Below are 22727 nucleotides of genomic sequence, written 5' to 3'. Positions count from 1 at the left end.
CCTCTGGCAGTTTACCGTTTACCTTTGTACCATTTCAGGTTATTCACTGGACTTGAACTGCTTACATTTCAATACAAACTGGAAACATAGGGGTGTTCTAAAGCTTTTGACCGGTAGTGTATGTGGTTTGCGAAGATCATATATAGCCATTAAACAATGGAGCTGATGTTAGGGTTGTGGAATATTTTGGGTCCTGGTTTATACCATGATCTTCTCTGCTCAGTATAGAAGTGCAAGATGTAACTGGAGCTCTGAATATATTTATAAAATTTTTGCTTCACAATATTATTAGTAGACAACATTTGTAGACTTGAAGCAGTTAATTTCTCCTTGAATAGATCTGTAGCTTCCAACATGTTCATGTTGAGATTTTTAATCCAGGCTGTGGCTTCAAATGATTCATGAATGAAGGTTGATCTCGATGATGGAGTTAAGTTCAGGCAGAGAGAGCAGGTAACAAATTAAAAAGAAACAGTATAATGTCAGATTGAGGGTGCATCCTTGGTTATATCGAAGAGAAAACAATCAAAACTCAATCAGTAATCGCTCCTACCAAACCTGCCCATAAAGTCCTTATGTAGTTTCTGGCTTCAACAGTGAGGATCTTCAGAACGACCTGCACATTGGGGATTGTTTGGGGGATAACCAAGGTTGTGTCCACAACCGGACCTTCTCCTCAGAGGCTATCAGATCCAGGGCTGAAGTCATGCCCAGGGACGCGCACACAGTGTGCAACTGTGACGATGCGTCTCCCTGTCAGCCTCAGACACTGACCTTCATCTGCGCTGCTCCGTCCCTGTGGCTGCGTGAAGAGGATGTGTTGTGGTTGTACAGACTGGAAACCTGTGATCCATTAAATGTATTTCACTTCCATGGGAGTGATAAGGGTTTTGATTTTGGTGAAGCCTTTGTTCTAGCCATTACTTCCAGCTTCACAGTACATCTGCTGAAAAACAAACAAAACATGTTCTTCTCTATTATATGCATAATATTGCTGCACTACTTTCATTACTAGTGCAGAACCTCGTTCGCAATGCAGCTATGTTGTCACCCAACAATGTGTTAATCAAAAGTTTCAAAGATGTGCTCACACACTATACACTCAATAAGGACTCTACAGGACCCAAAACACAGATTTCTTTACAAGATCAGCTCAAACCTACAAAAAGTCTAAACTCAAGTGCTCTAGTGCCAAAGTGCAGACGTTTAATCAATTCTATTTATAATACATATTAATACATATGCTGAGGATAATTGACCTTGGTTTTTATTCTTTTGCATGGGATTGAGACCGGAATCTATAGCCTGTTCTGAGTGGATAATGTCTATTGCATCCTTAATTAATGCTGAAGTGTTCAAAGCCAAAGCCTGCTTTCTAAACTAAACTAATGTTCTAGACGTATGTTTTGTTCTTTGCCAAAAATATGAAAATACTTGTTGACTTTGTGGAATTAATCAGAAAGATGTTGTCAAATGCAGCACACTTTACATTTGCTCGCAGTCCCCTGTGCTTTCCTTATTATTTTTCTATTACTTTTGTTCACGAGCTGAACTGAACACTAGTGTTAATGCTTTCCTTCTGAAGCCTCCATAGTTTCGTAGGATTTGGAATAACAGGATCACATCCAAGATGTAGGTTGTCAATACTAAATATAGATTTGCATAGGCGGATCAGTCACTGAGGCAGGAAAACACAATTTCCATCGGATTTGGAGAATTTCTAATTTGCATCAGCAACACTTTTTCAATCCACTTTAAGAGAAACATTGAGGCCATTTTTGCATCTGTATTTATATGTATAACAACATTGTGTGTTTAAAAATTAAATAAAAACATAAAAAACAAATGGTTTATGATCGATACACAATAGAAAGATATATAAAGGACATTTTGATTAGAATAACTTCAACTGTCTTAAATTAAAGACTCAGACTCTTGCTGACTTATTGTAGTGAAATAAATGTGTATTCTACAGATGTACAGTGAGGGAAAAAAGTATTTGATCCCCTGCTGATTTTGTACGTTTGCCCACTGACAAAGAAATGATCAGTCTATAATTTTAATGGTAGGTGTATTTTAACAGTGAGAGACAGAATAACAACAAAAAAATCCAGAAAAACGCATTTCAAAAAGTTATAAATTGATTTGCATGTTAATGAGGGAAATAAGTATTTGATCCCCTATCAATCAGCAAGATTTCTGGCTCCCAGGTGTCTTTTATACAGGTAACGAGCTGAGATTAGGAGCACTCTCTTAAAGGGAGTGCTCCTAATCTCAGCTCGTTACCTGTATAAAAGACACCTGTCCATAGAAGCAATCAATCAATCAGATTCCAATCTCTCCACCAAAGAGCTGTCCAAGGATGTCAGGGACAAGATTGTAGACCTACACAAGGCTGGAATGGGCTACAAGACCATCGCCAAGCAGCTTGGTGAGAAGGTGACAACAATTGGTGCGATTATTCGCAAATGGAAGAAACACAAAATAACTGTCAGTCTCCCTCGGTCTGGGGCTCCATGCAAGATCTCACCTCGTGGAGTTTCAATGATCGTGAGAACAGTGAGGAATCAGCCCAGAACTAGACTGGTGGATCTTGTTAATGATCTCAAGGCAGCTGGGACCATAGTCACTTAGAAAACAATTGGTAACACACTACGCCGTGAAGGACTGAAATCCTGCAGCGCCCGCAAGGTCCCCCTGCTCAAGAAAGCACATGTACAGGCCTGTCTGAAGTTTGCCAATGAACATCTGAATGATTCAGAGGAGAACTGGGTGGAAGTGTTGTGGTCAGATGAGACCAAAATCGAGCTCTTTGGCATCAACTCAACTCGCCGTGTTTGGAGGAGGAGGAATGACCCCAAGAACACCATCCCCACCGTCAAACATGGAGGTGGAAACATTATGCTTTGGGGGTGTTTTTCTGCTAAGGGGACAGGACAACTGCACCGCATCAAAGGGACGATGGACGGGGCCATGTACCGTCAAATCTTGGGTGAGAACCTCCTTCCCTCAGCCAGGGCATTGAAAATGGGTCGTGGATGGTATTCCAGCATGACAATGACCCAAAACACACAGCCAAGGCAACAAAGGAGTGGCTCAAGAAGAAGCACATTAAGGTCCTGGAGTGGCCTAGCCAGTCTCCAGACCTTAATCCCATAGAAAATCTGTGGAGGGAGCTGAAGGTTCGAGTTGCCAAACGTCAGCCTCAAAACCTTAATGACTTGGAGAGGATCTGCAAAGAGGAGTGGGACAAAATCCCTCCTGAGATGTGTGAAAACCTGGTGGCCAACTACAAGAAACGTCTGACCTCTGTGATTGCCAACAAGGGTTTTGCCACCAAGTACTAAGTCGAAGGGGTCAAATACTTATTTCCCTCATTAACATGCAAATCAATTTATAACTTTTTTGAAATGCGTTTTTCTGGATTTTTTTGTTGTTATTCTGTCTCTCACTGTTAAAATACACCTACCATTAAAATTATAGACTGATCATTTCTTTGTCAGTGGGCAAACGTACAAAATCAGCAGGGGATCAAATACTTTTTTTCCCTCACTGTACATAATCATTTTAAAACCTAAAATAATTACCCAATAGACGGGGATTCATATACAACAAGAGTACTTCAAAAACATAAGTAAGCATATGCATTGATTCACTGAAACCTCTTTAATTGTATTTTTCTCATATATCTATTTTTTTTTATTACTGTAAATAAACCTGAAAGAAAAATACAAATTAACAAGTGAACCCAATTGTGTAAACGGATTCATTTCATATTAATTATAATGAACACGTAAGCCAAATCAAATATAATTGATTTTAGAACTGTTGTGGCCAGGAGATACTTGATCATAATTACTACACTGAAGACTTGACATTTGACATAATCAATTAAAACCGTGTCTTACATTATTTAGGTCTTTGACATCAATGTAGAGGGTCAGGAAATTCTATTATGGAGAGATATTGATTTCTTATTAATGGTACTCAAAAGCTGTTTTTAGAAGATTTCAAGAAAACCAAAGCTGGATGATAAATGATGATTCACATGTTTCAGAGTGTTAGCACTCATTCCTTGCCAACACTAAAGGGAGTTTAAAAATACTCAACCTGTTTTATTAAAGGCCATCTAAAAACCTGGGAATTTGACTTTTTTACTGACAAGGGAGATCATGACAAACGTCCAGATCAATGAAAAGTCTTAATTAAACGAGCAACACATGATGCTGGTTGCTACACGCCTGTGAATCAAGATGGAAGTTCAACACCAGACAGTGAGAGATGCACCGGAGGACAGCCGCGTTAAGTCACATGATTAATCACATGGGAACTGGAGGAAATCATGCTTCTGCACAGAATGACACAAGCAATAGGCCTATAATGTTGCACTTTCATGGCGTATGTAAAATATCCACAGGTATAATGTTTACAGCATATTCATGTTATACGATTCATTTAAAAAAAAAAACATAAAGATACAGACTGCTACGCATCTCAACCTGTCAATCAATGTTTCAGGCGCAAGCTTTCCCTCTCTAGTGCCAAGCTGATGTCAAGTGTGCAACAAGGATCTATCTTCGGTCCTGTCCTTATTGGTTTGTATTAATATGCCACCGCTTGGTGAATTTACACAGAACAAGGTGTTTAGTTTTCATATGTAGGCCAATGTTATCCAGCTTTCTTCACACACATGTGAATAGGTTATGTATCTGACGGTGTCTGATGCTCAGCACTGGATGAATGAACACTGGAAATATTCACAAAATGGTCAAACTCAAATCATGCTCTTCTGAACTGTAATGATGGCTCTGATGGGCAGCTGCTGTCTTGAATGAAGCCCTTGTGTGACACCAAGGTGTTCATCATGATCCAGAGTGTTTTTATTTGGGTTCATCCAAGGTTGTCAGACTTAATTCTCTCCTCTGACAGCTGTAATTGTTCATATCCATCCTGTCCTGGACACAGCTTTTAAACTCAATCTTGTTGTTTAATGGTACTTGATCTGTTTGTTTTTATTTGTGTATCTATACAGGTCCATTATTTTACTTAATGTGTTTAGTTATACTTTCCTAAAAATAACCATGAAATGAATAGCCTCTATTTTAAGACAACCTTGGACATAAAACTGATTACACATTTCTTGAAGACATCAGACCTGCACCTATAATGCGCTGAAAAGTAATATACCATTGCACAATCTTGAAAGAATGTGCCCTGTATCAGTCACAGCTATTTCACACTTTTTAATTGTTTAAAATGGGCTGTTTGATCCTCATAGCTTCAAAAGCACATAGTAGCAAGGTAGATATAATTGCTGTTGTGTAACACCCTATCTCACTGAAAAAACTGTGATTTGTCGTTTTAATTCCAGCGCAGGCAAAACCAGCATTGGTAGATCGCCTAATAGAAATAAACTTGCGCCACATGTATAATTATACACCTTTTTTGTGTTGACAAATTGCTCCAAATGTCAAGGGAATACTTTAATCACGGTGTTATACAATATAATCTAAGGTACTTCAATTGTAAATGTAGTGCCATCAGCATATTTTAAAGATTGGTGGCTACAGATGGAGAGTATAGATATAGTGTTTTAATATCACTTTTACCATTAGCAGTAGATTTAGTGTAATTTTGGCCATCTGAACATTTCCTTAAACAATTATAGATCTCACTTAATTTGACACCCTTTCCATGTAGCTTTCATAATACCCTCGTAAAGGCTTCACAACATGACATTTCCACACCCATAACTCTTCTCATCCCTTCTTCTCCTTGTTCGAATGGCACTTGGGTAGGATTATGCCCGTGTTAGATAGGAACTGGATTCTCCTTAAATAAGATGGTCTCCAAGGGAAGGAGGATGTGCTGGCCATCTTGCGTGTGCGTGTACATGTGCGTGTGTGTGTGTGTGTTTTACCTTCCCTGCAGAGTTGTGTGTTTGTGTTGCAGATTCAGTGCCTTTCTGTCTTCCTCTGTTTTTCCAGTTTGTTTGTTTGTTTGTTTATCAATTCCCGTTAGGGTCACGGTAAAGGGATGGCTTAATCTAGCATTAGTAGATAATTGTCTTTATTATATTATAGTTTAAATGGTTTCAATCAGCAGTTGTTAACACAATGAAAACTAGCAGGCTGTATTGCTGTGGTTGTGTTATGTACCCCTTATAGGGGTGTAATAAAGCCTTTATGAAGCCCACATAGAGGGCATCTGGAGCATTACACAATTATCTTTAATTTAGCACTGGTTGCCATCTAAATTGTGATTGCTTCTTATTTGAGGTCATGCAAGTGGCAGTTTACTGCATAGGGTTACAATAACAGAGCTGTTAGAATTGAATTAGTATTGTGCAGAAGGTAAATATCTGAGAACAGAGTGGATATTCAATATGACCTGCTCTGCTCTCCTGTCTCTCACTTTGTTTTTTATTTTCTTGTTTTATACTTTTATTATATATTGTAGCTCTTAACTATTAATTGTAGTTAAATAGTGTCTAATTAACTTGCACTGCGCTCTGAAGACACTGCGTGGTCTGATGCGCTTTTTAAACATTTTAAATACAAATAGAACAAATGTAAATGTCAGTAGTGGAGGTCAGTATATATATTAATATTTAATTAAAAGTATTTTAATATTAAAGTTGTAAATTGTGTACCTTTATTGGAGGGGTCATTTACATGTTCTTTGTTTTTTGTTTAAGGACTTGATTATCAACAGTTTTTTCATTATTTCCCCTTATTGTATCATATCAACTACATGATATTGTTACAAAGATAGAAAACGTTTAAATCTGTTTTAAAATGCACCCAGTGTTGCTAATGTTTTTTAATGTTATTGTAGAGAGAACCTGTTTAAAATATTTCTATACTGAAAGCTTATTACATTTGCAGTCACAAACTATACAAGATGCTTTATAACACTGCCAGTCAGAGCCAGTGTCTTTAAAACATTTAATTTTGTAAATGTTAAATGTTTCAGCAATTATATTGTGTTATTCTGAAATACTTTCCTAGTATGTTAAATGTGCTTGTCAGATTGAAACTATTGTCTGAGCACCGCTTGTGAAAGTGGGATTTGTGGCAGTTCTAAATTTGGCTGAAAATAAATATTAATTATAAACATTAGAACATTCACTCTGAAGTCAAAATGTCATCGCTGCCGAGGAAGTGAACCGGCTAAGAGTGGGCATGAATAAAACACTAACTGAGAGAGAGCATTTTTATTAGAAAAGCATTGTGTGCCAACAGCCAATCAGCTGCTAAAAATATATACATGTTTGACTTGTGTTTTTGTTGTTGCTGTTAATTAGAGTGATGCACATGAACCTGCTTTGCTTCTCTGTACTTTTAAGATAAACAGCCAGGATTATTTTTTAATTAATTATTCAAATTATAATTTGTACTTGGTTTATTTTGTACAATATTACTGCATGGATGGGATGGTTGTAAATAATGAAAAAGAAGAGGACAGATGAAATGTATTTGCTTTTACACAACCAGCTTCGTTTTATTTTATGAAAAAGGCCAGTTTATTTCCGTGTCTGTGGGGGACAAAGCACAAGTTGTCTTGGATGCAAAGTACAAGTCCCCCATAGGAGAATCTCTCAGCTCCCAGATCCCGGTATCTGTTACCTACATTAATAATAACAGGCTGATGGCATTTAACTAGTGCCAAATGAAACTGCAGCACCATGTATACAGACACTTTCTGTACAGCCGGCGATTTTCCATCCTCTCAGCACTTTGTATGAATGGAATAGGTTTCATAAGCCATCGAAGTGAATAGAAGAAATCAATAAGCAATCTGGGTGATAATTAATTAGGGAGCTGGGAATGAATTACTGTTCCTTCTGCTCCAGATTCAGGTCAGAGTCACACTTGATTTGGGAAGTTGTCTGTTTTGCAATTATACCGTGCTCAGTGTTTTTGATGTGACCAGAATGAGTGATCTAACGTTGAAGAATCAGGTTATTGTAGGGAGCTGTGGCTCTCAGGGCCGACGATGACATGATCAATGCTCGGCTACATTTCACTGCCAAGAAAGCCTGGTCCTCTAGTCTGTCTGTTGTTAGGGAAGTTATATCAGGAATGGCCGGAAGCATACATCAGTGTCATGTAATTGCATTTTTCTGCCTTATTTTCTCAAAATGCCCAGATGGCAGGGCTGGTTTCAGCTGAAGTAAATGTCTGTTAAGACCTATTACATTTATATAAAAGTAATAATAATAAAAAAGTGATGACAAATAATACCAGTCTGGTGTTTATCAGGAATGACAAGTTACAGTAGCTTCACAACCCCCTGAGTCAGATGTACAGATACAACACGAATGCACAATGACAAGTGCAGGATCTGGACTAATTGTTCACTGAATGCGATTGATTGGAAGATTTCCTGGCCCTTAAAGGACACATTTGATTGTAATTTCATAATACATATAAAACAAGAGGTACATCTCAGTGTACTACTCACATTGTTACATTTACCAGCAGAACAACCCTACCGATTAGAGCACATGAGGAATGTACTGATTCATGATGCTGTAATGTTTCTGAGTGTGAAGGTTAGCATTTTTACTTTTACTGTTACTTTTGAAGTGATTCTACTAATGCTATTCTAGGTTTACTTGTAGAAACTCTAGGTCATTGACATTGACATCATTTACATACAGTTGTTACAGATGTCTGGGTTTCCTTCCCACAGAGCACTCAATTCCATTGATTAACCCTTGCATTCATTCATATAATAACAGACATTTTTAATCTGGAAAACAAAAAGATTATTCAATGTTTGAAATCACATTCTCAATGTTTTAATATTTTATTTTTAAAACGCCTCTTGACCATAGGATCTGTGCGCCTGCAGTCCACTGTTATCATAATTCAGTGGTCTGTCTCTAATACTACACCTTGACACCCATTTGTTTATTTATAAAGTTGTTGTTTTTTAAGTGACTTTTACTAATTATGGGACATCTTCAAGACTTGAAATATGCAAATTGTGTATTAAATATTTACATTTACTTTTACAAACGTTTACATTTAAATTTGAAATATTACTTTATTTGGTATTTTATCCACCATGGATAAAACATATAGGAATCAATTAATTACATGTACCATTCTGTAGCCTAGGATGTCAAATAATACTGTGACAATTTGTTTAACTGTACCCATTTTACCATGGTCCATGGTTATATATACTGTAGTATTCTATGATACATTCCTAGATTGTACCATAGTACAACATGGTATAAAATTATGAGCCATAGTACACCCTGTAGTATATACCATAGTATACCACAGTAAATGTTCTTATGGGACACTGCTGCAAATTTGTATCTGTTACAGTTTAGTGCCTTCTAATTATGTATTACACAGAAGACCAGAGGCACTTGTCAGGCTATATGATTACAGTGAGAAAAAAGTGTTTGTTCTAATTCAAAGACTATATTGATTAAGATTGTGTTTCTAATAACAAAATCACAGTAGTGTTGAAAAATATGTGGTGGGATTATACATAGGCTATATGTGTGTGTGTGTGTGTGTGTGTGTGTGTGCGTGCGTGTGTGTGTGTGTGTGTGTGTCAGTGTACCTAGAAACTAAATGGAATATAGCTCGAATTTTGCAATGCTTTGTACATTTGTGTTGTGTGTGCTTGACTGGAGGCGACCCCTGTGAGGTCAGCGTCTCTGCCGTGTCCTCGGGGGGCTGTGCTTTGGGAACACTTGGAAGCTGTTTCCATGCTTTGTATGTTTTACTGACTTCTGTTACTTCCATCAGGTTTCCAAACTTGTAGGATATGATGATATGGATATTAATATTTTGAAATTGTGAAGGTTATTAGCATAGCAGTATTATCTCCAGTTTGAATTTAGCCACTTATGTATGTATTAAAACTGATACATTAAATACCTGAAATATTTAATTTAATTCTCTATTATTCAAAAAATATTGCTTCTGTCTTATCATTTATCTTGGTAACTATATCTTGGCAGGATTGGGGATAAGGGTGTCCGTGTCTTAAATGGGTCATTTACTTCAAATTATCGAAATAGTTCATGATATCACTCACTCAGTGTTTGAATGTGCTGTTTGAATGTCTTTGGTGGATGGAGGCTTCCCTGAGATCTTCCTTACGGTCCCTTGTATTGATTTACAGCGTCTATACACACACATCTGTGCATTAGAATTGTTTTGTGTGAATTATTTGAGTGAATGTAGTTGTCCGTCTTGTTTCGTTCTAATACTGTGTGATATTGAATCGAAACGAGATCTGGACTGTAGAATTTGGTAGACGTATTAACATTTCCCCATATAGAGAACCCTTGTTTTCATGTCGGTTCACACAATTTATGGTCCTACAATCTGCATATGAACGTTGGCTGAGCAGGATTTGTTTTGAACCCGGCCCGCTATGTGCTGAACTTTAAATGAAGATCTTGACAGTAATGGGCACATGAGAAGACCAGATGTCTGTATTATTAATAAGATACTTTTCTCTTTCAATTACAGTTAACACGTCACTGACTGACAATAGACAACAGGCTTGCTCTCGCCTGTGCACAAGGATTTCACATAATATTAGTCAATGTCTCGAGTTTCAGGTCACCAGGAATAATTGGCCACATGGCTGAACATAGAGCTGGAAGTGAGTGTTTATGGGCCACAGTTCACTAGATGCCTTTGCAGTTGATCTACAGCATCATTATAGTTTAAGCTTCCCTTGGCTTAGTCATCGAGACATTCTTATAATAAGGAATCATAAACAACATAACCTTTTAAATTTGACCTCCATGGCCTCAGTTACAACTGACACCTACAAAAATAGGAAATCGTCATGAACATCTGCCAGCATATGTCTGGAGTCTAATGTGGCTTGTCTTCTCGTATTAAACCTCTGTGTTTCCACTTCTTTCTGCACTGGAGTGTTCTCTCTGTTTTTGGTCTTGGAAAAAAGAAAACATGCTTTCTTTCACTTGATCATTTTTTAAGGCTATATTTCTCCACTAAAAATAGCCAAGTTAAATGGATTATATAAATAAACCTTTGGAATTACTGCAAAAAATAAACAGTTCTATGATTGTACAGGCCTATACATCTCTCTGCTTCATTAATCTTGTGGGGAAATGTTTGATAACCTACTGTTTCTTTGCACTGGGTGGCAAGTGTTAAATTGTTTTGCTGGTGGATTTGAAATCTGTTGTGCGTGCAACTGATTATTATCTTGTTTAATTTTGGAACATTCATTCCTTCTAAAAATGATTGCAGGCTGGTGAAATTGAAGTCACGTGTCTATTTGCTTGTAAGCATGAAATTCTGCCTCAAGCTTTATATCTATTGAACACAATTACAAGCTGTTTGGGAGAACAGAAAATGTACTTCTGATTGGTACACCCCCAGGATTGTAGAACACAGATGAGAAAGATCAAGGATGTCTCTCTGAATTAGGGAAAGTTGAGAGAGAGAGATTTAAGACTGGCATTCTGCACAGACAAAGAGCATTGCGCGTGGTCACAGCGGCCACGGGGTACAGAGGAACTTGCATTTAAACACAGCAGTATTGTAAGCAAATCATGTACTTGAAGGGCTTTGGGAAGTTTTAGTTTATTTCCCTACAATTTCACCTCTGCCATTATAGATGAGAAGGGCTGGGGTATCAGGTGGGTGCATCTAGACGGCTTTGAAGTACGCTTAACCAGGGCCGTTTTAACGCTTTCTGAGGCCCTTGAGCCGTGAAACCCCAACAGCTGGGATAATGTCTGTAGTGGTGACTGCCATTGTCTCATTCCCGCTGTATGGGACACTCATCATGCAACTGCGGCACTGACACACAGCGAGCAACAAAGTCTGCACACTGACAACACACAGTAGACGGCGCTGTGTGTGTGTGTATGTGTGCGTGCGTGCGTGCGTGCGTGTGTGTGCGTGTGTGCGTGTGCATGTGCGTGTGTGTGTGTGTGTGCAGCATATGCATATCAAGCAGCCAGAGAAAGCAGCTGTGCATATGTATGCATGTGTGTGTGTGCGTGCGTGTGTGTGCGTGTGTGAATGCGTGCATGTGTGTGTATCAAGCAGCCAAAGAGAGCAGTGCTGCAGTAACCTGCTGTTAGTGCAGATTAGCCTACAAGTGACTCCCCATTGCAGTGACAATGTCTTGTTCCTCGTCTTTGCTTATCAGACTAATCAGTGACGTCTCTGAAGCTCAGCTCACGCAGTCGGTCAGTTGACTTCAGAGTCAGGTGCTCAAGCCCGTGCTCGGCCAGTGAGGGTCTCAGTCTGTTTTTAATGAAGGCTAACTTCAAAAATGACCGTTCGTCTCCAGCACTTGTGACTGGTAAAGATATTTGTTCTGGGACTGGTCTCTAAAGTAAGTAGTTAATTTAGGAGTTTTTCTAATGGGTTCCTCAGCTCTGGCTGATTTAACGTGACTTTGTGTGTTTGTGCCCCGCTTCCATGTTTTCTAACAGACGTGTTGCTGTTTCACTTCTCTGTCTCCCGCTCAGACTGACTTGCTTGCTAATAACATTAGTCGAGGGAAGAATAATTCAACCTGCATCCAATAGCTGGCAAGCATTGGACGCTGCTATGGGCCACAGTGAACAACACACTTGAGCAATGCAAACATATCGTTATTAAATGCGTAAAACCTCCATTGACTGCCCGACTCGCTGAGGCACCCCTGGAGGCCGGGGCCCATTGTGGCCCATGGGGTTGACCCGCCCCTGTGCCTGGCTTCAGATCACATGATTCAGCACATAATGTATTATTCAGTTCTTGTAAGTATATATTTCACAACAGGGCCAAGCGATTTATTCTTGTTAAAAGCCAAAGCCCATGTAAAAGAATAACAAATATATAATGAATAAAACATTCTCAGTCAATAAATGAAAGACACAGATTTGCATAAACACAGGTTACCCCACAGCAGAGACGCTGCCATGGCCTGCAGAGCTACTGAAGTCTGCATTGTATACAGTGCACAATCAGCAACACTGTGGGAATTAGTGTACAATTATTAACACACACTAGGATTAACACTCTATAGATTTCAGTGGATGACACAAGGTTAACCGATTGTAGTTGATAAGTTAGTTAATTTGCATTAGAAAAGGTTATAACATATTCCCTTAAATTGTTAGGACTTTGGTTTCTCTTTGTAAACATGATGGAATAGTAACGAGAAACTGACGAACGACCTCTTGATGAATAAAAAAATCTTCCAAGGGAACATAATTCACTTTTAAATTCATTCAACAATAGAAACAAGTCAATATCTTCCATCAAGGGATATACAAACCAGATACATTTTAGCCAATTTTCCTCGACACCTCTTGCTGTTAAGCAACAGACAAAGCAATGAAATGTAACTCGAGATGAGCTACAATGTGTCATTTATATTAACTGGGTTTGTACAAAAAGCTATGGAACACTATACACTCCAGAATGTCAATATGTATATTGATCTAGAAGGCATTGCAGTTAAAACACTGTGCCATTATTTGAGGTGCCATAGTAGTGACCATAGTAGACTGTAGTGGACATATGATTCTGTGAAATAGTAGCTAATTGTTCATGTGAAATGAGGTCTCAGGCTTACAGTTGCTCTAATTTGTATCTTAAATGTGTTGAGAACTAAGGGATGATTGGTCATTTCTCAGTCTAAGGAGAAAGTGGCATTTTATTGATCATTGTGACTTTCAGGCTACAGTGTTTTCCAATGTCCTACGTAACCCACACAATTATACAGCCAATAGAAAGCCAATTTGGACATGTGAGAGTTCGTGGAGGACCGAATTACTGTTACTCTGTAATGCACGATGGGTCGAATGGCCTCCTCTCGTTTGTAAACTTTCTTATGTTCTTATGTCACGTAAGTAGGGTGCAGATACAATAATAAACACTCTCCTGCCTGGTTGGAAGCGTGGGATGGTATAGAAGCAACATGGTGCTTCTCAGATAGAAGTAAAACATAATAATAATGTCCCTTGGAATCGTAAGCAACTGAAACAGTACGGTGTGCAAAACCCACTGTTACCTGCTCATGCAGTAGGCTGTAGTTCTGTGCTTTATATATTCTAGCATTGCCAGATCCTCAACATCATTCTATGGATCAGAGTTAGACGAGGCAAAGACATCCAGTTTTCAGGGACATGAAGTTCAGCCATCTGGAAACGATCCTGGCCCCCTCTCCCCCACTGTGTGAGCAAGAGGAGCCCCTCACAGTTTGCCTGATGTCAGCATGGCTTTTTCAAACCCTCTCAATGCCACCGGTGTCAATAAACGGCAATGCTCTGTCCAAATCAAGCACGATGTATTTTTACTCCATGCTACTAAGTGCCTTAATCCTATAGAAACTTTGAAAGTCGAGAGCTGCTTCAAATGACCTGCTATTAACTCCACTGCATTGCTTGTTCTTTGTTTAAGTACACCCTTAAAAACACATTAGGAATAACAATGATAATTTGCAGACGTATGTTGCAGAGTAAGAGAACTTCCTCCTCATGATTGATCCGTCCCTCGCACATTCCTGATTCTATTGACTCCAATTTGATATGATTTTGGGTAAGTCTGGATTATTTGAACTGCATACGCACTGCAGGGTTTTGCATGTTAATTGTCTTACTTTTAATTAGAATATAAATTAAGGCAGCCTGTGCTGGTATATGAATCTGCCAAATCTGTAATAATTACTGTTTCCTTGTGATTTCACGGAAAACATCTGCCAGGCTTGCAGAACGATATCTGAACAATTACACTGTGAAAGACGAGACAGTCTTTAAGATTGGAGAGACACAGCTATCAGTTGACAAATAAAATAAAATGCAACAAGGGCTTCTTTTTGGGAATTAGTTTTTCTAAACAGATTTAAAGATATATTGTCAGAAACATGTTAATCTTTTAAATTAAAACATGGCATTAAACACAAATTGACACTTCAGAGCAGATCCAAATTCAATTATTGTGGGCTGGGAATTTGAGTGCTTTTGAAATGCCTGGGACATGAGGGCAAGCAGGCAATCAGTCTGGACTGTCCTCTTGTTCTTCAGTGGAAATTACCACGGGATTCGCATTGCCCTTAAACTTGGCAGGATCTCAGATTAACTTAATGCCAAATTAAATTTCATCAGTTCAGCTTGGAATTGAATAAATTGCAGCACTTGAACTGCCTTACCTGCTGCACCTGCTGCTGCTGCTGCTGTCCTCTACAAGTGCTGGTCTTTAGCAAGAACATAATTGTATGTGTTTCAGACAGACATTCATTGCAAATAAGCATTTATTCACATCCACCCCACCCCCCATCATCATGTGTGTGTATATATATATATATATATTTTACTGGAAAATAAAAGTGCAATCCATGACTAAAACCAGTGATTGGTGTTGCGATGCATGGTGAGCGGAGCATTTCTCACCCGGCAGATATAGCGCAGTGCCCCGTGGGAGCTCTGCACCGAGGGCAGTCCATGGCACAGCCCACGTTTGAATTGGCGTCTCCAGGCTATAGGTTACATCCTGCACTTGACTGGGATCCCCCCGACACCTTCTCTCACAAACATCCTGAGTGACCACAGCAGCGTCTGTGCAACCGGCAGGATTTTATTCACCAGGGAAAAGTGTACCACCACACAAGGAAGCAACATATGGTTCTTCATCACAGTCGGCATTCATTCTGTTCACAATTAAGGAAGTAGTTATGAGACTTTATCTTCTGGATCTTTCCAGTCAAAGATATATCCCTTTAAAATGGCCGTGTGAAAGGCTGTTGCAGTATGAGTTATTCTGGGAGGAAATAAACTCAATGGGCTTTTCTCCACTGGTTTTAATGTATTTTCATTGTTGGCTTTCTCCTGCTTGGAGAATTGCTCCCTACCAAGCCTCTCTGGGTATAGAGGTCTGTTGTGTAAACAGGGGTTTATGTTTCTCAGGCTGTATCACAATGTGCAAGTTTATTCTATTAATGTATCAAAATATTTGCCTCAGAGGCTAATCTGTATTACATCTTCATGAAATCCCATTCATATCTGTTTGCACTCCTTCAACTTATTTGCTCTTTGCTAATGATTAAATCTAATTACAATCTGAGCTGGGAAGAGGAAGGCATGCTTTTCAGGACACAGTATCTGAAATTAGAGGCACTTTCAATGACAAGATGTGTTAATTTGCATTTAATAGGTCCACATTAAAAATGATACGTCAAAACAACAACAAAGAATTCCTGACATATTTAATCTGCAAACATTAATCAAAACACCTGACAAAGCAGGACCTATACAAATATATGTATATGTGTGTGTTTATATATATATATATATATATATATATATATATATATATATATATATATATATATATATATATATATATATATATATATATACTCACCTAAAGGATTATTAGGAACACCATACTAATACTGTGTTTGACCCCCTTTCGCCTTCAGAACTGCCTTAATTCTACGTGGCATTGATTCAACAAGGTGCTGAAAGCATTCTTTAGAAATGTTGGCCCATATTGATAGGATAGCATCTTGCAGTTGATGGAGATTTGTGGGATGCACATCCAGGGCACGAAGCTCCCGTTCCACCACATCCCAAAGATGCTCTATTGGGTTGAGATCTGGTGACTGTGGGGGCCAGTTTAGTACAGTGAACTCATTGTCATGTTCAAGAAACCAATTTGAAATGATTCGACCTTTGTGACATGGTGCATTATCCTGCTGGAAGTAGCCATCAGAGGATGGGTACATGGTGGTCATAAAGGGATGGACATGGTCAGAAACAATGCTCAGGTAGGCCGTGGCATTTAAACGATGCCCAATTGGCACTAAGGGGCCTAAAGTGTGCCAAGAAAACATCCCCCACACCATTACAGCACCACCACCAGCCTGCACAGTGGTAACAAGGCATGATGGATCCATGTTCTCATTCTGTTTACGCCAAATTCTGACTCTACCATCTGAATGTCTCAACAGAAATCGAGACTCATCAGATCAGGCAACATTTTTCCAGTCTTCAACTGTCCAATTTTGGTGAGCTTGTGCAAATTGTAGCCTCTTTTTCCTATTTGTAGTGGAGATGAGTGGTACCCGGTGGGGTCTTCTGCTGTTGTAGCCCATCCGCCTCAAGGTTGTACGTGTTGTGGCTTCACAAATGCTTTGCTGCATACCTCGGTTGTAACGAGTGGTTATTTCAGTCAAAGTTGCTCTTCTATCAGCTTGAATCAGTCGGCCCATTCTCCTCTGACCTCTAGCATCAACGAGGCATTTTCGCCCACAGGACTGCCGCATACTGGATGTTTTTCCCTTTTCACACCATTCTTTGTAAACCCTAGAAATGGTTGTGTAAAATATAAATAAAACCAATTGAAGGCATTATAGTAAAAAGAGTGTTTTGTTTATTTTACAACTTCAGGTTTGTAATCTAATTCAGTGACTTAGTACATATATTAAGTAAGTATATGTACACACATAATATATTCATACGTAGTTTTTGGGTGTGTAATGTAAGTCCTTAAACCAAAACGATCTGTGAGACTAACTCTGTTAGATAGCAGCATCTTCGTATTGAGTCAGAATGCTCTTGTTATTGCTGATAAGGTGCTCTCGAAGGATATTGATCATTGTGCTAAAGACAGAAACTGTTGTTGTGGGAGAAAAGTTGTGTTTTGTGTTCTTGTAGTGCCTTTGTAAATAAAGCCATTGTGCATCTGATTGGATTCACAGAGTTTGGTCACTGGATATTGAAATGTTTTTCAAAATGACACAGAACAGATTTAAAACTTGGACATGTGATTTATGCATTGCTCATTGGTCCCTACTATTTATAATTCTAATCTGTTTGTATTCTATTCAGCCACACATTCAGATGCCACTGGTTCCTGCACTGGGGCTGTGTGTCGTTAGAAAGCACTGCTATTGCTGCAATGCTTAGTTAATGACTTTTAGAAAGGCCAGATGACTATAAATGTATTCAACATATTTGCATAAGTGCAGTTTCTGTTTTTCTGAATGCTGTGGAGGCATGAGTAAGCATTACATAAACCAGCTAGCCTTAAGTGATTTATCTTTAACAAATTGTAAGTAAATGGCCGTTCAGATCACTATTGAAGGATTGTGATATCCTGGGCTGTAATACAGCATTATTAAGCCCCCCCGCTGACTGCTTTACGCCACCTTCATAGTGAGAGTACTGTGGGAGACGCGCATCCTGGCCAGCGCTGTCCTGGCAGGGTCGTTCACACTCAAACAATGACATTTGGCTGCAAATCGTCGCAGACAGGACTTTGGAAGAGCTACCCACACCAGAGCTGCTCACATCTACAGCATCACAAGTGTGGCTCTGGCGTCTGCAGCAGCCGAGGTACGGACAGGATTACAGGATTACATTAGTCTAAACGTACTGCTCTGCATTCGATTGCACGACTGTTGTCAGAATTAGGCCTTGCTTCTGCTGTGACATTGTGTATTGCACACATTATATTTCTACACAATACACACAATCATTACACTGATTAAGAAAAGCAAATACACATTTTCAAACATTGTGCATTGGAACAGTATTGGAAAGTCAGATGGTGTGTGTTTGGTAAATGTTACGTGTTCATTTTAAAACCTACCTTAGTTTGGACAAAGTAGTAAAAGTAATTGTGCAAGAAAAAGCCGCATGATGAAAGTGTGTGTGTTGTACAGTACCGCAATATTCCTCTCCTGTATAATACTACACTATATAATACTGTACTGCAGTGTCTGTTTTTCCTGAAGGAAGTTGTAATTGGAATTAAGCTGAAATGCTTTCAATCATGTGTTGCATGGCTTTGTCAAAGTGCAAGGTAATACATGCAGGTAACAAAAATGTCCACTATAATTACATTATGGGAGGTACAGATCTAGATGAAGTAACGCATGAGAAAGACCTAGGAGTCTATGTGGACTCCTCACTTTCTCCATCCAAGCAATGTGGGGAAGCAATATAAAAGGCAAACACAATGCTAGGGTATATTGTCAAAAGTGTAGAGTTGAGAACAAGGGCAGTGATGTTCAGACTGTACAATGCACTAGTTAGAGCTCATCTGGATACTGTGTACAGTTCTGGGCTCCACACTTCAAGAAAGATATCGCTGCTCTAGAGGCAGTTCAGAGGAGACCAACCAGACTTAATCCAGGTCTGAAGGGAATGTCCTACTGAGAGACTGAGGACCTGAACCTTTTCACCCTGGAACAGAGGAGACTACGTGGGGACTTGATTCAAGTCTTCAAAATCATGAAAGGCATCGACCACATCAAACCAGAGGAGCTTTTCCAGATCAGCAGGGACACACGCACCTGGGACACAAATGGAAATTGGGCTTCAAGGCATTCAAGACAGAAAACAGGAGACACTTCTTCACACAGAGAGGCGTCTCAATCTGAACAAACTACCCAGCGATGTGGTAGAAGCTGAAAGTTTGGGAACATTTAAAAATAGTCTGGATAGGATCCTTGGATCACTTAGATATTAATGAACACCAAACGAGCACGATGGGTTGAATGGCCTCCTCTCGATTGTAAACTTTCTTATGTTCTTATGTTCTATATTGCATGTAATTCATTATTTGCCCTGGACACCTAATATTACACGAGATAAATATGTCTGATGTATTACTTCAATCACAGAGTATCAATAAAAGAGTGTGTATTTTGTGGTGTCTTCAGCAGAGCCCATGGGTTTGTTTCCTCAGTGGCACTGGAATAGAGCCATTGAGTCAAATACAGTAATGTAATCCAAACATGACACTTGCCGAACGGTTCAGATGCAATGCATATGTATATCTGCATATTTTAATACATTCCTATAGCAAGCCTTTAATGAAATAAACAAACAACACATTCATAGCCTCTGCCTTAATTTCCGCTGTGAAACGCCGGCTCACAGTGTGCATTGGGAACGGCTGTCTCTTTAATTTCCCCTTTGTTAATGGCTAGGGGAGATTATACAAAAAATAATTCAAAGGCGTGTTTGCAGAGTGACTTCCATGTACATTATGCTGCCCATCTGCTGTTCCTTGAAGAGGTTCCTCGAGGTAAATAGCATCCAGTGCTTCTGTGGCAGGCAGTGTACAATTCCTCATGACTTCAATATGGATCAAACAATATACCATAGTATTGCAAACATACACAATATACATAAAGGTCAAACTAAATGAAAGAAAAAACACATTGTACATATTCTTATTATACTTTGATTGCTCTTGTTTACAAACAGAACCACCTATCAGACTAGAGGAAATGAGCAATACGATAAATCCAGTATAACTCTACCTTTCCGCAGGACAACAGTCGTTTCCTTAGCAGCGTAAATACTGCTTTACACCAGCAAACTAAAGAGAACCTGAACAGTGGAAGGATCTTATATGCCTGTGTTATAGTCGACACATTTGCTGTGGATGATGATCATAAATTGACACTTGTAGTTTTGTATCTGTAACATTATTTGCGGCTCGGAACATCATTTTTTGAACCAGTTTGTCTATGACATGCAGTTGTGTCAAGCTTATTGTTAAATATAACATTCACGATGGTGAGATTGTGTTTGTGCATTTAGTGTCTATTTGTGTCTTATTATAATGTTGTGTACCCAGCACAGAGTGGGTTACCATGGATGCCCCTGAGGTACTACTGCTCCTGCTTGCACCCTGCAAAATTTATAGATTTAATACACATTTACCATGTTTATCAGGGGCTGGGTGAGTTCACACAGATGGATTCCTTTTGCTCTTAGTTTTGTACAGCACACACAACAGAGTCCTAATATATGGTGTTTGCATGGATGTTATATGTGTGTATTATTAGGAAGAGGTATTATTGAGGTTGAAAGAGATCTATAGATAGATAAATAAAGATAATTGTAGATTCATATAAATAAAAAATTCAGATGTATAGATATAAGTTATTCTACTGACCTTTGAAAGCCAGTGGCAAGAGAAGAATCTTTATATTCACTGCATTCAAAGTGTTCACTAATGAATGAAAACCTGGATCTGTCACATTCAAAAAATGATTTCCATTGAATCCTACATTCCTTATTTGATTCAAATGAGAAAAGATTCACTCCAGTCACACAACACCAGTGACCACAATATCACAAAAATGTAATAAAACCTTTATCGTGATATCATACCTTATTATCAATAGTGCCCTTTTGCTGAGGATTTAGTTTAATCGGAAGGTGTGATTTGGACACTTAATATTTAAACATCATAGTCATATAAAGCATCCTTATTTCTGCTCCAGCAGAATATACATGCTTCAATTACATTTTAAATCTACCTTAATTTGACACGCATGTTATACATGTGTATTTGTTGTGTTGTTTGATTACACTGTCCCCATGATGTGTGACATTTTCAAAGTATACGTTTTTTAAATAATTAAAAATATGTTGTATATTTTAAAGCAAAGCCACATTGCTGGCCTGGGGGGGGCTGTGCCATCTGCCTGCACAGCGAATCAAGGCCACTCCCCCCCCAAACAAAAGGGAAATCTTTAAAGTAAAAATAAAAGATGTCCAATATTACATACCATTATAGAACTGCTTCTACCTGTACAGGCTGTAAGGAAGTGCAGCCGATCTAAAGCAGGGAACCCGTGTCTCAGATTTAAGACACAGAAATGAATAAACACCGTGGAGAAGTGAGTGAGAACCGTGTCTTTAAACTGGGATTGAAAACTGGGCTCTAAAGACACTCAATGGACCTCAGTTATCATTAATGACTGCTATCTGTAAACAAACCTTAATACATCGATACTTTTTACAAAGTGAGGCTGAACTATTTGGCACAGATGGGACCCTGGTGGAGATCCCACATCATGTGTGCTCTTGAGTCCTGAGCGGCTTCATGCAACAGTGTGTCCAAACGTTCCCATCATACGGACACACACTGACCCCTCTGTCCAGCGCTTGTGTGCGGTTGTTGTCTGTAGAACATGATTATGATCCATTTATATATTGTGTAACAAAAAGAGGTACGACACCAACAGCCTTAGGGAGGCGTTGATTCACAATCATTTGAAAGAGAATCTTAATAATTAATCTATAAATCTATAGTGTCTTTTGTACATTTTTGTAAAAATGTCATTTTTGTTAAAAAGAAAAACCTCTTTTTGGGATGGTACATGAGTGTGTGGCTAACTTGTCTTTTAGCCCGTTTGTACATGATTTCATACTTCATGGTGCACAGTTTTCATTAGAAATAACGGTATAAGCATCCTGTACATTACAGGCTTTTTGTGTTACACAAATGCTGCATTAAGTTAACTTTTCAAACTGCTCCTGTATTATTATAGCACTGTATTTGTATGAGGACAAAACATGAAATGTTACAGATGAGAGGAGGCCATTTGGCACATTATCCAGCCCAGTTGTAGCTAAATGATTCAAGAGCCCTTTGAGTTCTCAACATGCTTTATGTGCTTTATGTGTTTTGTGTATATATCAATGGGATCAGGTAGTAGCAGAAAAAACCTGCCCTTTCTGATGTATTAAACACAGGTGCTATTGCTATATTTCTTTACATTTCAATTCCAGGGACCGGAAAATCAGTATTTTTAAATACGGCTAAATAAAAAGGACATGGAGATTTGGTTTCAAAAGCAGTAGGAGAAAGAAAAGCAAGACCTCTTGATATGCTTTGTGACTTTAGTAAAAAGATTAAGGCGATCAAGCATTTAAGCAGAGATAAATGTGATTGAATAAA

This window comes from Amia ocellicauda, chromosome 10 (assembly GCF_036373705.1).
Source record: "Amia ocellicauda isolate fAmiCal2 chromosome 10, fAmiCal2.hap1, whole genome shotgun sequence".
NCBI lineage: Eukaryota > Metazoa > Chordata > Actinopteri > Amiiformes > Amiidae > Amia > Amia ocellicauda.
This window is presented reverse-complemented; position numbering follows the sequence as displayed.